The following is a 15216-nucleotide window of genomic DNA, read 5'->3' as shown; positions in this document are numbered from 1 at the left end:
GTGTCCTGGCATATGCTGTTCCCTCTTCTACGAATGACACCCCGCTTCCTCTCCTGTCCGCCATCATCTGATAAACAGCCGCTCATGCCTCAAAACCCGGTTCTGACGAAAGCTGTGGAGGAGGAGACGGCTGACCGCATGAACACCCCCCCACACTAACCATACATTCACCCCCAAATATGGGGGATTCACTGTGCACCAGATACTCCCTCTAGGCAGCTGCTGTCCCGGTCAGGCTCCTGGGGTTGCAGTCATCAGCCTGGGTTGACATGACAGGCTGCTGACAGCTCAGCACAGTGCGAAATAAGGCCTTGTTACCATCAGGGTGGCGGGAAATAAGTAAGATTTGGCCCTGGCTTCAACTGTTCAGACCCTCAAGGTGTCCATTCTTCTCTTTAACGAAGCTTGTCGACACCCGCTCCGTGCTTGGCACTGAGGACAGAGAGAGAAATTAGACTGTTGCTGCCCTGGAGAAGCTCCTTGTCTGGGGAAGCAGGCGGAGCGCTCCAGGACACTTCCCTGAACAAGTAAGTCACCGCGTGGCTGAGTCCCCAAGAGCAAGTTCCTGAAGGAAGAAGGAGCGTGGTACATTCTAGGAACTGAAGAAGACAAGTGGGGAGTACTTGGAGATTAGGGAAAAGATCCCAAGGTGACCCTGGAGAGGTCGTGCAACGTGGAGGCGGGGAGCAGCACAGCCTTGTGACTATAATGACAGCAAACGTTTCTGTGGCACTCACTATGTGCCTGCCAGGTACTCTTCTAGGTGTTTTTCACACATTAACTCCTTTTGTTGTCCCAATAATCTATGAGGTTAATAATTGTGACGATTATCCGATGAGTCATGGAAAGCCATTGAATGGAGTCAAGCAGGGAACAGAGATCAGATTCATACATGAGAAATTTCTCTCCGGCTCTGGTGTGGAGCACTGAAGGGGGTCTGAGTGGATGCCAGGAGCCCCATCAGGAGACCTCCACAGTGGCAGTCCAGCAAGATGCCGGGAGCTTGGACTTGGGGGGTGGCTGAGGGGGTGGAGAGAAGTGGGCATATCTGAGAGCTATTAAGGGGGAGAGTTGATAGAACTGGTTAGAACGGGAACTCATTCGTCAGGACTCAGCCCAGGCCTCCAACAAACCTCCCCTCTTTCTCTAGGGGGAGTTAGAGCCCATCCTCCAGGCTTGCCCATGCTTTGCTTCCTTCTGATAGCCCTGATCTTATGAACACCAGACTCAAGGTCAACTTCCAATAAGCAAATCACAGAAAGCCAGCTGCCCAAATGAATAATTCCTCAAACCATCACTTTGCCAAATGGCTAATGAGCCAGAAGTTAATTCACCAAAAGCCAAAATCTTTCAAAGCTAGCTCCCTAAATTTCCTTGTCTCTTTTTAAAACTATTATGCAATTTACAGCAGTTTGGTATTAGATGGATGGGTTTTTTAATTGTTTGTATTAATATTAAGTAGGCAAAAAAGGATACTTACAAAATATGCATAAAGTATAAAAAACAATGATACGACAAAACTCTTGTCCCCAAAACTAGTTTTTAAAAACACCAGTCTCTCCCTCCCAACCTCATTCCTCCCTGTCCCCTTCCTCTCCATCCCTAAAACCGACCATTATCTATGTTTCAAGTTGATGCTGACTACCCATTGAGTTAGAACTAAGAGCCAAAGACCTTAAACCCTATCTCTCAGCCTCCTGCCCCTAGGCAGGCATCTTGCCTCCTCCTCTGACACCCAGAGCTCTGCCCTGCTCTGATGAACTTGATTGCTCTGCCCAGGATGCAGCATATCCCTCTCCCAGATGAGAGCTCTTTGAGCAAGGGTCTGGGTTTTCATGTCTATTCCACAGCAGTTCCAGAGAACTTCGCTAGTGGTATTTAGCACCTTCTATCTCAGGTTATAAAGGACATGTTTCATTTTCCTTTATCTCCCTAGGGCCCAGTTCAGAGCCTTGCACAGAGTGAGTAACAAATATTTAATGACAGGATCAATTTTCACCCAAACCACTTCCTATGCTGTGCTTGGATTAATTTCAGTTAATGTTTACTGATCTGCTTTAAAGTACCAAATACTGGGCCCGGCCTAGTGGCACAAGCCGTTAAGTGCCCGAGTTCTGCTTCGGCGGCCCAGGGTTTGCAGGTTTGGATCCTGGGAGCGCACCAACGCACCGCTTGTTAAGCCATGCTGTGGCGGCATCCCACATAAAGTGGAGGAAGATGGTCACGGATGTTAGCTCAGGGCCACTCTTCCTCAAGAAAAAAGGGGAGGATTGGCATCTGATGTTAGCTCAGGGCTAGTCCTCCTCATAAATAAATAAATAAATAAATAAATAAATAAATAAAGTACCAAATACTGTGCAAAGCCCTCCTGCTCTGGGGGAGCCAGGCCAGTCCCTCCATCTCATCTCTCCAGACTCAAGCAGAGGGCCTACCCTGCATCTGGTACCTTGCTGGGCACAGTCTCCTTCAGAGACATCCTAAAATTCTAGCCCCTAACAACAGGCACGGACATTCACACAGCTCTTTCAAGTTTAAACAGTACTGTCAGACCCATTTGATCTGTCCAACCTCTCAGTGCTATAGGTGTCATGATCTCCATTTTGCAGTTAAGAAAACCAAGGTCCAGAGATATCAAATGCTTGCCCTGGTCTACACAGAAAGTCTCCAGTATTGAATCCAACTTTTCTAGCTCAAGAGCCCTTGCCCTTCCACTACATTAAGCCATCTCCTCTATGACGCCATCATCGAGGCAACGGGAGTTGACAAGGTAGCATGGTGTAACGGGAAAGGATGCCAGCTTGGGGTAAGTCAGCCTTTGCATTTGCGTTTGAGTTTTAGCTCCATCACTTAGTAACTGTGTGACCTTAATCAAGTCATTAACTTCCCTCATCCTGAGAGCTTCATCTGCAAATGAGGCAGTAATACCCGCCTCACAAAATTATGAGGATTCAATGAAAAAAGTATGTATAAATTGCCTTACAGGTAGTCAGGGCTCAGTAAAAGTTAATCCTTACCTGGCCCCACCATGCCCTTCCCCCACCCCAATCTTTATGACAATAATCCAATACTCCATGTTCTAAACCAAACTTTGCACTAAACCAAAGTATTAGTCTATGCACACAGGATTGCTCACCCATAGAAGACGGGGGCACTGAGTTCAGCACAAAATGCATATTAACTGCCTCACTCTCAGGTCCAGCTCTTTATTTTCCTCTGGTTGTTTGCTTGCCTTTTCTGAGACTTTTGAGAGCACGTGTTTTCGGGTGTGCACATAGCCTTTTGTGGATGGCTTTGGCTACAGAGCGAGCATAGTCTTAGCATTCCTTCTCCCACACTGAACCCTTCACCCCACCCACCAGCTACTAAGCTACAAAGGAGTTTGTGGATCCTTGAAGCTCACGTCACCTTCAAGGGAATTTTTTTTACAGCTGCTTTTCATCTCAGAAAATATTCCCTGCCAGACAAATGGTCTATCAGTCCATTTCTGAAGACTCAACCAAGTGCCAGTTCCTGTGCCACACACCAGGGATAATTACTATAATGACTGCAGCTGGCAGTTACTGGGCATTTGTATAGGTGCAACGGCATTAAGGGCTTTATACATATGATCTCATCTAATGTCTACAATAAAATGCTGGGACGGGTGGTTACCTCCATTTCAAAGATGAGAAAATTGAGGATTAGAAAGGTTGGGTGACTTGCTCAAGACTACACTAGTCCCAGAGCTATGGTTCAAAACCCTGCCTGATTCCAAAGCTTCCATTCTTTCCTGCCCTAAGAGTCTCCCCAGTCTCTTAACAGGAGCTACAAACCCAGAAACAAATACTTCATTCATTGCAAATGTCACTTTGTTTCTGATTATAAAAATTGGTTCTGAACATAAAAGTCCTCCTGGGAGTGAGAGGAAGACTTACTTTTCGAGTACTTTTTTGTACTTGGTGAATTTTGAACCTGCGTGGTTATTTTTTTTTAACCTAATGAAGGGGGGTAGAATAGGCCACCCCAAAATGTGTCACTTTGGCATGTTGATTATTTCGAACTGAAGGCAATCAAGACCCAGCAGACTCAGGAAAAGCTTTTTACCTTACCTCCCTTTTAACCACCTAAACGAATTTAGAAAGGCCGCCTGTCCCAGGAAGAGAGCTGTTACCAGAGATAAGACTTATCTGCGTGGTAGGGCAAACATTTCAGTTTACCAAACATTTCTTCTTCTCACCTTCCCCTGAATTGCCTTCCTCACCCCTTTGAAGCCCCAGTAAAAACATTTCTTCTTCTCACCTTCCCCTGAATTGCCTTCCTCACCCCTTTGAAGCCCCAGTCGCCTATCCCTCTCCTCAGCTCAGGTTGGAATATAAGTCTCAGTTGCCGGGCTGTCTTTGAGTCTCAAATCTTTGTGGGAATTTGCTTTCCTCCAGTTAATCTTTTTATTACAGGGGAGTCTCAGCCCAGAACCTAGAAGGGTAGAGGGAAAATTGTTTTTCCTCCCCTCCACTAGTTTTAAAAAACAATTTAAAAACATAGTAGAACATTTAGAAAATACAATCAGTAATAAAAAATCACTCCTAATCCCACTTTACATAGATAGTCATTTCTGGCTTTTTTTCTACGCACACACTTAAAAATGGGATTTTATTAACACATTTTTGCAACGTGCTTTTTCGCTTATCCATATTTTATAACATATTACGATATCTTTTCACGCCCACGAATAGATCTGACGGTACTGATGGAATTCACGTACTATGAGAATGCTGAGACGAACTTTTTTGAACAAGAATTTGCAGCGCCCTGTACATTCCTCCCGCTCAGCTCCGGCTGAAGGTCCGCATCGGGAGGCAGGGACTGCGGGCTCACCGCACGGCATGCTGGGCCCTGGCCAGTGCGCGCAGGGAATGGGGCGGGGCCGGGGGCGGGGCCAAGATCTGCCGGGGCTGGTGTCCAGCTGTCTTCCCGCCGCAAGCTTTCCGGCTTGGCTAGAGCTGGACAGAGCAGAGGTTGAGCTGCGGAGGTTCCTGGCTGGTCCCGGCTCCTGGAGGGGGTGTTTAGTACTACTCTGGCTCTAAGCTGAGTGGCACGGGCGGGCAGGCGTCCCCGCCGGGGGCAGTTATAGACCAGGTCACGCAAGTGCCCCGGGCTTGCTAGACTTCCGATCTGCTGGCGCCGGTAGGCACGGGTCAGTTCGTCCGACGCTGACCCAGGGTCCTGTACGGGGAGGCCCCCCAAGCAGCTAAAAAGCTTGGGGAGGCGGCCACCATCGGGGATGGCAATGGAATGGCCCAAGGGAGATTTAGGATGTTTCTGGACCTCAGAGCCCCTATTCTACGTGTTCTTAATGAAGCCTTTAAAAAATTATAAAATAAGGCATACACAAAATAGAGAGAATAATATAACTAATCTCTATGTACTTATCACCCAGCTTAGTCACATCTTACTATTTTCCTATATTTGTTTCAGCTTTTTAGTTCTTTAAGAAATGAAAAGTTAAGTATACAGCTGAATGTCTCTGTGTAACCCTCCCTAATTCCATTCCCTTCTCTCTCTGTAGGTCACTACCATCTTGAATTTGGGGCTTATCAATTTATCAACTCAGTGTGTGTTTTTATGCTTCTAGTACATATGTATTTATCCACAAAAATAGATGGCTTGTTTTGCATGTTTTAAGTTTTATATAAATGGCATCCTATATGACTATTCTGCAACTTCCTTTTTTTCCTCAATTTTATGTTTTTGAGATTGATTTAATATAACCATTGCATACTATTTCATTTTGTGATTAAACATCCTTCTGTTCAATAAATAATCATGCAATAAACATTCTTGTCCATGCCTCCTAATACATAAGTGTGAGAAGTTTTTAGGATATATTCCTAGGAGTGTATTTGCTGAGTCATGGTGTATGCAGGTCTTCACCTTTGCCAGACATTGCTCTCCAAAGTGATGGTATATTATTTTACATTCCCACCAGCAATGTGTGCAAGTTTATGTTGTTCTACATGGTTGCCAGACTTGATTTTTCTTTAATAAAGCCTTAAAAAGTTTTTTTTCTTTGATGAAGCAGTAAAAATTACTAATTTTATTAAATCTTGACTTTTGAGTAACATATTTTTTTTAACTTTCTTTTTTAACTAAGTTCAAATTTCATCTCTTCCTTTGCTCTCAATTTTACCTTGTATGAATTACTTTGCCTCTCTAAACCTTGGTTTTCTTTTCTGTAAAGTGAGGATAATGATACTTATCTTGGCAAGTGACTGGGAGAATTAAATGAAATAATGCGTATAAAAACGCTTACTTGGGTCTAGCCTGGTGGTGTAGCGGTTAGGTTCATGCCCTCTGCTTCTACAGCCCGGGGTTCATGGGTTTGGCTCCTGGGCTCGGACCTACACACCGCTCATCAAGCCATGCTGGGGCGGTGTCCCACATACAAAATAGAGGAAGATTAGTGTGGATGTTAGCTCAGGGACAATCTTCCTCAAGCAAAAAGAGGAAGATTGGCTACAGATGTTAGCCCAGGGCCACTCTTCCTCACCAAAAAAAATAAAATAAAAAAAAGCTTACTCAAATGCCTGGCTGGAATTTATTTATTTATTCCTTTGTTTGTTTATTTATTTATTTTTGAGGTAACATTGGTTTATAACTGGCTAGAATTTAATAGGCACTCCATAAATAGTAGTAGTAGTAGTCGTTGTCATAATAATCATAAGAAATTGTCAATTTGTATTGAGTTCTTGTTGTGTGTCAGGCGTTGTTGTAAGTGCTTTAAGCTCCTTACCTTATTGACCCATCATTACCTTATGAGGTTGGTTTAAGTATTAGCTCACTTTTTCAGGTGAGGGAGCCAAGGTGTATATAGTTCAAGCAAACTGCTCCAAGTCACAGAGATAATCAGAGGCACTGCTGGATTCAAACCTCAGGTCTATCAGGGAGTTTGGACTTGAACCTGCAGACAATGGATAATCACGGAAGGAGGATTACTTATTTATCTGTTTGTTTGTTTATTTGCCTATCTGACAACAGTTTATGCTACCCTATAAATAGTAATCATTATTGTGTGAATGAGGCAATGTAGAGGAGAGAAAGGAGACAGGGTTGGAGTTGGATGACTCGCTTTGTGCCTGGCCCTGTGTGAGGCACGAGGGGCACACTGGGGACAAGACACTGTCCCTGCCCTGAGGTTGCCTGGAGTCAGGTTTAGTGTTTCTCAAGATCTGGTTCCTGAACCATCGGCCCCACAATGACCCAGGCTGCTGGTTCAACATGCAGGTTGCTGGGCCGCCAGAGATTCTGGTTCTGTAGGTTTCTGGAGGAATATCACAAGCCCCAGTTTTTACGTTCTCTTAAGTTTGAAAGCCGCTGATCTTGCTGGTGAGGAAGACAAGTAAACAGACGGCTACAATACAGAATAATGAGAGTTACAATGGTGGGCCCAGGAAGAGTTTCTGGAGGCAGCCTCATCTAATCTGAGACCTGAAAGGGGGCAGGAAGGAAAGGGGACATTCAAGCTGAAGGGAAAATGTTCACAAAAGCCCAGCATTGAGAGAAGTGGCTCTTTTACGGAGGAGTATTTAAAAGTATTTTAGTGTGACTGGAGTGGAATGCGGCAATGAGGCCTGATCACAAAGAGCCTTGTGGGTCATGTCAGGGTGTTTGGACTTTATCCCGTAGGTAGTAGGAAATCACTGAAATTTATTTATTTGGAGGAGAGCATTGATAGTTTTGAATTTAAGCAAGAGCCCCCTGGCAACCACAGCGTAAAGAATAGGTTGTGTGATGGGAACAGGGCGAGACTTGCCTCAGAGTGGTCGTGTAGGGCACAGGCGATCCTGACCTGAGCTGAGACAGTGGCAAGAGAAGAATCCATAGGGGTGATAACTGATTGGATATGGCTGGATGGGGATAGAAAGAAGTCAAGGCTTCTTTCTTTAGCAAACTGGGTCAATGGTTGTAAATTTCACTGTCGTAAAAAACCACTGGGAGAGAAACCAGTGTGGAGGGAAATGACGAGATCACTTTAGGACATATTGAATTTGAGATCCTTATGAAATATCCAAGTAGAGCTGTCCAGAAGATAGTTGGAAATGTGGGTCTATGGGATATCCTGCTAGTTGCTAACTCAATATCCTCTCCCTCTTCTTCTTTCCTAACAGAAACCAACTTTGTTTGGGACAACCTTGTTGTGCCCAGTTAAAACATCCACCCTCCTAGACTCTGTTGCCAGTCTTCCCAGACTCCCTATGATTGGTCATGAGACCCAGTTCTGACCGATAAGCTCTAAGTGGACATCACTGGGTAGAGGTTCCCGAGAAGCTGTTTTCCTGATAACAACTGACAGGCCCAGCTGGCATTTGCCTTTTATCCTTGTCTTTCTTCCTTCTTCCAGCCTAAACAGAGTTGTGATGCTTGGACAAGATGCAGCCATTTTGTGACCGTAAGGATGAAGGCCCTATGGTAAGAGAGCGGAGCAGAAAGACAGAAGGATTCTGGTGTGGTGAAGCTGCTGTATGGCCCTGGGCTGTCTGCCATCTGAGAAAAATAAACCCTAATTTAGTTAAGCCACTGGGATTGGTTTTCTGTCACCTGCACCAAAACGTGATCCTAACTGATTCAAGGCCTAAAGCTCTGGGGACAGATCTGGGTTAGAGATAGAGATCTGGGTCAGCCTCTAGATGGTAACTGACAGCATTTGGGTGGATACAAGAAAACCAGGCACCCAAATATGCACATATGTAAGTGATTCTTCTCAGTTGAAGGACAGAGAAGGCTCAGTTTGTAGGCAATGTTGAAAGGAAGAATTTCTGTTCATAGGGCAAGCATCTTTAGGTTACCTTTTTTATTGTTGTTTCCATAACCTCATTCAAAACAAAACAATCAGTTTAGAGCTATTCAATTAATACTCAACCCTGTTCAATTTATTTTATTCAATTTATTTTGTAACAACTTTCCAGGTGCTTGACCAAATGCTGATGACTCTGGTCATATGTGTGGTGACTTACCTCCCAGGATGTGTCTCATTTTGTTTAGGGCTCAGGAGCTGACTTGGTAAACTTCAGCTTTCCTCTGTTTTCCACGAAGCAAGTGGCCCTGGAGTTCCTTCCAGGAAAGCTAGTGTGAGGACTGCCCAGGACCTGTTTGGCAATTTAACCTGACTGTCCTATCTTTTCCCAAGATTATTTGCCACAGTCTCCTAATTGATTAGGAGGCTGATCAGGCTAATTTTCCTGATTCCTCTCTTCTCCCCACCCTGCCCCTTACAAAAAAATTCCTCAAATCAAAAAATCTATTTTCCCTAACACATGGAAACATGTTATTTTTTTCTTGAACACTTTTGTTGTGTGTAGGATAAAGCCCAAATGCCTTATCACAGCATACGAGGCCCTAATCTTTCCATCTCCGTCCCTGGTAATGTCCTTACGTCTCCCCCATCTCTGCACACACAGTCAGCCACTCCAAAGGTCTCATTCTGCCCACATTTCTCTTGCCCTTTCAAGCCCTTGCAGACTGTTCTCTTGCCCAGTAATGCTTTCTCTGCCTTCTGCTCTGATTACCCCCATCCACCCACTGCAGCCAGATTAACTTTTTGGTCCTCCAGCAGCTGGGAATAGCTAGAAACACAGGAGTGGTCCACCTCCTCCTTCTGCCTCAATTCTTCCCCCCAATCTCATCCCAAATCCTGTTGATTCTACCCCCTAGCCATCTTTAAATTTGTCCCCTCCTCTCCATCACTACTGCTACTAACCAAATCACTCCAACAGTCTCTTCAGGAGCCTCCATGTCTTCAGTCTTTTCCAAGTCAGTCAATCTGTCCTGCCCTCTGCAGATTTACCCCATCCATCTCTTCCTTAAAACCCTTTAGGCCCCTAATGGTATTGTCCCTGCAGACCTCTCGAGCCTCATTTCCTACACTCTAGGTGCAGAGAGAAATCAAACCCAGTGCTGACCCACAGTCCTCTCTGTCCTGCACAGCAGTCCCCTCTTCTGAGCCCCTGCAGGGCCAGCTTGGCACAGTAGTTAAGGACATGGCCTCTGGCACCAGATCGCCTGGATTCTAGCCTCTACTCAGCACTTATGGGCTGGGTGCCCTTGGATGAAATATTTAATCTCACTGTGTCAGTTTTGTCATTGGTGAATGAGGGCTAATAGGGTTGTTAAGAGACATTTTAAAATGTAATACTGAAGAGTACTGAGAATTGTGTTAGGAACAGAGTAAATATTATATAAGTGTTAGCTATTATAATTGTCTGTTACATTGCATTTTGATCCTTGAAATTTGTCTGTTTTGTCCTCTTCTATTGCCTATAATAGTGCATAAGACATAGCAGTGTATGGCTTGTGACTAGGGTACTAGAGGAAGGGCTTTGAGGGGAAATGTTGGGAGACCAGCGGCTAAGGAAGCTTAGCTATCCCAAGGAGTGTGAAATTGACTTTTCCTTCTCTGTAACCCAAGTTTACAAAACAGGTCCTATGGGACAATCAGGCCCAAATGTTCCCCACCATCTCCCCTGTGCCTGGTGGACGGTGTGATTTCCTGTGCTTCAGCAAGGAGCCTTTCTCCTCCCCTCAAAGGCGAGGAGTAATAATAATACCACAATGCCATGAGATGTATTGATGTCATTCCATTTCCCAGGTACTGTATTGTGCAACTATTTTTTTCGTTTAATCCAAACATGAAGTGGGTAACTACTGCTTATCCATTTTATAGATGGGGAAATTGAGGCTTAGAGAGGTTAATAGGACCAAAATCACAGCTTATTAAGAAGTGAGTTTGGGATACAAGGTCATGTTGGCCATGTTCTGGAGCTGATACTCTTAATCACCATGGCAGATTGCTTCATAAAAGTGGATTTGTTATTAATCTGAGAGATATCTACGGATTTGCTCACATGCTAGGCGCAGTGCTGGGCACTGGGAACATAGAGATGAATATGGATGATCCTTTCTCTCCAGGAACTCACAGCTGCCTTGTGGATACAAACTAGTTAACAGATAGTGAGGCCAAGTGTGGGAAATGCAGAGTGCCAGGGAGCAAGGAGAAGGAAGCCTTAACTCTGCCTGAAGAGTGGGGCCTGGGGTCCAGCTACAGAGGCAGCAGTTGCGGCTCAAAGTCTGGAATTGGCACTGATGAATACTCTAATGATGTTTCTGGAAGCATAAGCCTCAGCAGGTGCATAAAACATTTATTCTTTAATGCTTATCACATATCGTAAGTGAAAACAGGAAGCTCCAAAATGATCTGTATTTTTTTTTTTTTGTGAGGAAGATCGGCCCTGAGCTAACATCTGCCAATCCTCCTCTTTTTGCTGAGGAAGACTGGCCCTGGGCTAACACTCATGCCCATCTTCCTCCACTTTATATGGGACGCCGCCACAGCATGGCTTGCCAAGCAGTGCATTGGTGCACGCCTGGGATCCCAACCCACAAACCCGGGCCGCCGCAGCAGAGCGTGCACTTAACCGCTTCTGCCACCGGGCTGGCCCCAATGATATGTATTTTTAAACTCTATTTTATTTTATTTTTATTTTTTTGAGGAAGATTGGCCATGCGCTAACATCTGTTGCCCATCTTCCTCTTTTTCTTTTTTTCTCCCTAAAGCCCCAGTACATGGTTGTATATCATAGTTGTAGAGTTGTAGCTCTTCTATATGGGACGCTGCCTCAGCATGGCTTAATGAGTGGTGAGTAGGTCCGTGCTCAGGACCCGAACCAGCGAACCACGGCTGCAGCCGCCAAAGCACAACGCACAAACTTAACCGCTCTGCCACCCGGGCTGGCCCCTAAACTCTGTTTTAGTAAAACATATGTATGTATATATTTTAATAAAACATAGAGAAAAATGTTTGGCCAATTACACAACAAAATATTATCAGTGGTTACTATCGAGTGATGAAATTTCAGGTGATTCTTTATATATTTTTTTATTGTGGATTATATTTTTATTGTATACATATATTTTTATATTGTGAAACATAATTTTATTGTGGAAACATACATTGGTACGACCAGTGTAGAAAACTATTTGGCGTTATCTAATAAATTTGCAAATGTGCAAACTCTTCCATTCATAGGTAATATGCTAAAGAAAGTCTTGCACATGTGTATCAGGAGATACGTAAAAATGAATGTTCAGGGCAGCATTGGTTATAATAGCAAAAATGAGAAATGATTTATCTCCATCTAAGGAAAATGGATAAATACACTGTGGTATTGTCATACAATAGAAGACCATGAAAGAGTAAAAATGAATAAATTACAGTTGTTCCATAAAGAACAACATGGATGACTCAAAAATATGATATTAAGCTAAAAAAAAGCAAGGGATACATTCACATCAGAAAAGTATATAGAAAGGTAAAAGAATGATAAAAACAATTCAGGAAGGTGTTTGCTGCTGGAGGGAGGAGGTGATGAGATTGGAGAAAGACACACAGGGGCTTAAGGAATCAGTCAAGTTCCATCTCTTAAGCTGGGTGGTGGCTAAATCAAGACTCATTTCACTATTATCCTTGATACTTTATATATGTTATATATATTATATAATTCCAAATAAAACTATTTTTATCTGTATTTTTAAATTTTCCATAATGAACATGTACTGCTTGTTATGTTAAACAGAGAAAGTAAATAACAAATGTAATAAAATTTAAAAAATTCTTATTCTTTTGTACCTTTTCTCACCCTTGATTTTCATATCAGTCATTTACCACATGTTCATTGAGGACTTAATCTGTACCAAGCTGTATGTTGGGGATACAGTGGTGTTACCTGGTTCCTACCTTCATGGAGCTTACCCTCAAGAGTGCTCTCTCTATCCCTGTAAAATTCTCAGAGTTAGGCTTCATCATCAATATGTTACAAATTCATTAGCAATTTTTCCTAATGTAGCTGTTAAGTGCCTGTGCTCTGAAGCCAGACTGCCTAGATTCAAATCCTTGCTCTGCTACTAACTAGTTATATACATATTTGGGCAAGTAACTTAACCTCTGTGTTACTTGGGCAAGTAACTTAACTTTGACATCCCTGACTATGAAATGGGAAAAAGAATAGTATCTACCTCATAGGGTTGTTGTAAGATTTAACTGAGTTAGTAAGCATATATAAAGACCTCAGGACAGGGCCTGGTCCATGGTAAATGTTCATTAAATGTTATCTATTATTATTATTGTTCTATAAACATTTCCTGAGCCCCAATTCTGTGTCAGGTCCAAGTGAGATAGATAGAATGAGACAGGGTCTGGAAGACTGACTCCTAAACAGACTGTTGTGAAATGTGAGAGGAGCTGTGGTGGAGGGAAACCCAGGGGCTGCAGGAGCCTAGAGGGGCCCAAACCTAGCCTGGGGGTCAGGGGACTCTTCCCAGAGAGGCTGGGGTTGTGTCACCAGGTTGTGGTCTATTGCACTTGGGCGACACTAATATCCCCCACAGATAGGGGCTAGGAAGTGTTAATAGGCTGCCATGAGTGTGCCTTGTTGTAAGAGAGGCCAAGCGGTAACTTGTCAATTGTAGTATCACTTAATCTGTGATGAGCTTACACATTTGGTTTTTGTGGTTTCAAATTTTCCTTTGCAGTTATGAAATGGTACAGCATATCTCATGTGGAAAAAATGGATTACAGCTTGGATTTCTTTGTTGTTTTGGGAATCAGTAAAAGGGGTTTTCAATAGAAATCCAGCTGAAAGCTTTCAAAATTTGAGTTCTTGTTTGTTAGTTGAAGAATAAGTACAGGCATCGGAAATAACCTAAATACCCAGTAGTAAGGGAATAGTAAAATGGATATATAATAATTAAGTAAATCGTGGTATACTTATAAAATTGAATATGATGCAACTACTAATATTTTTACAAGGATTTTTTTTTTCCTGAGGAAGATTAGCCCTAAGCTAACATCTGTTGCCAATCCTCCTCTTTTTGCTGAGGAAGATTGGCCCTGGGCTAACATCCATGCCCATCTTCCTCTACTTTATATGGGATGCCAGCAAAGAATGGCCTGGTAAGTGGTGCGTAGGTCCGCGCCCGGGATCCGAACCTGTGAACCCCAGGCTGCTGAAGCGGAGTGTGCAAACTTAACCTCTTCGCCACTGGGCCGGCCCCACAAAGATTTTTTTAATGGCATGAGAAATGCTTATGAAAGAATATGAAATACAAGGCAATATTAGCTCTATTATGTAAAAATATTCATAGATAAAATGCTCGAAGAAAATATACTTAAATGTTGACAGTGGTTATTGCTAGTTGGTGGGATTATGAGTGATTTATTTTTTGATATATTCTAAATTTTCCAACATAAGAATGTATTACTTTTTTTTAAAACAGCTTTAAGATATAATTCACATACCATACAGTTCAGCCATTTAGAATATTTAGTGTACAATTTAAAGTATATGATTCAATGGGTTTTTTTTGCATATTCATGGAGTTGTGCAACCTATTACCACAATCTAATTTTAGAACACGTTCATCATCCCCAAAGAAACCATGTACCCAGTTAACAGTCACTCCCAATTCCCACTCCCCTCTCAGCCAACTGCTAATTCATGTTCTGTCTCCATAGATTTGCCTATCCTGGATGTTTTATATAAATGGAATCATACAATATGTACCCTTTTGTGTTTGCCTTCTTTGATGTAGCATAACGTTTTCAAGGTTCATCCATGTTGTATCATGTATCAGTATTTCATTCCTTTTTTATTGCCAAATAATATTCCATTGTATGGATATTCCACATTTTATTAATTATCATTAATCAGTTGATGGAATTTGCTTTGTTTCCATTCTTTGGCTGTTATGAATAATGCTGCTGTGTACATTCTTGTACAAGTCTTTACAGATGTATGTTTTCAATTCTTTTGGTATATACCTAGTAGTAGAATTGCTAGATCATATAGTAACTCTGTCTAGCATTTTGAGGAACTGCCAAACTGTTTCCCAAAGCAGCTGTATCATTTTACATACCAGCAATGGGTGAGTTCCAATTTCTCCACATCTTTGTCAACATGTTATTGTTTGTGTTTTTGATTATAGCCATCCTAGTGTATATGAAGTGGCATCTCATTGTGGTTTTGATTTGCATTTCTCTAATAGCAAGCATGAACATTTTTTCATGCGTTTATTGGCCATTCGTCTATCTTCCTTGGAGAAATGTCTATGTAGATGCTTTGCCCATTTTTAAATTGTGTTGTGTTTTTATTGAGTGGTAAGAGTTCAATATATATTCTGAATACAAGT

Source organism: Diceros bicornis, chromosome 7 (assembly GCF_020826845.1).
Source record: "Diceros bicornis minor isolate mBicDic1 chromosome 7, mDicBic1.mat.cur, whole genome shotgun sequence".
Lineage (NCBI taxonomy): Eukaryota > Metazoa > Chordata > Mammalia > Perissodactyla > Rhinocerotidae > Diceros > Diceros bicornis.
The sequence above is the reverse complement of the archived record's forward strand: the minus strand, read 5'-3'. Positions refer to the sequence as shown.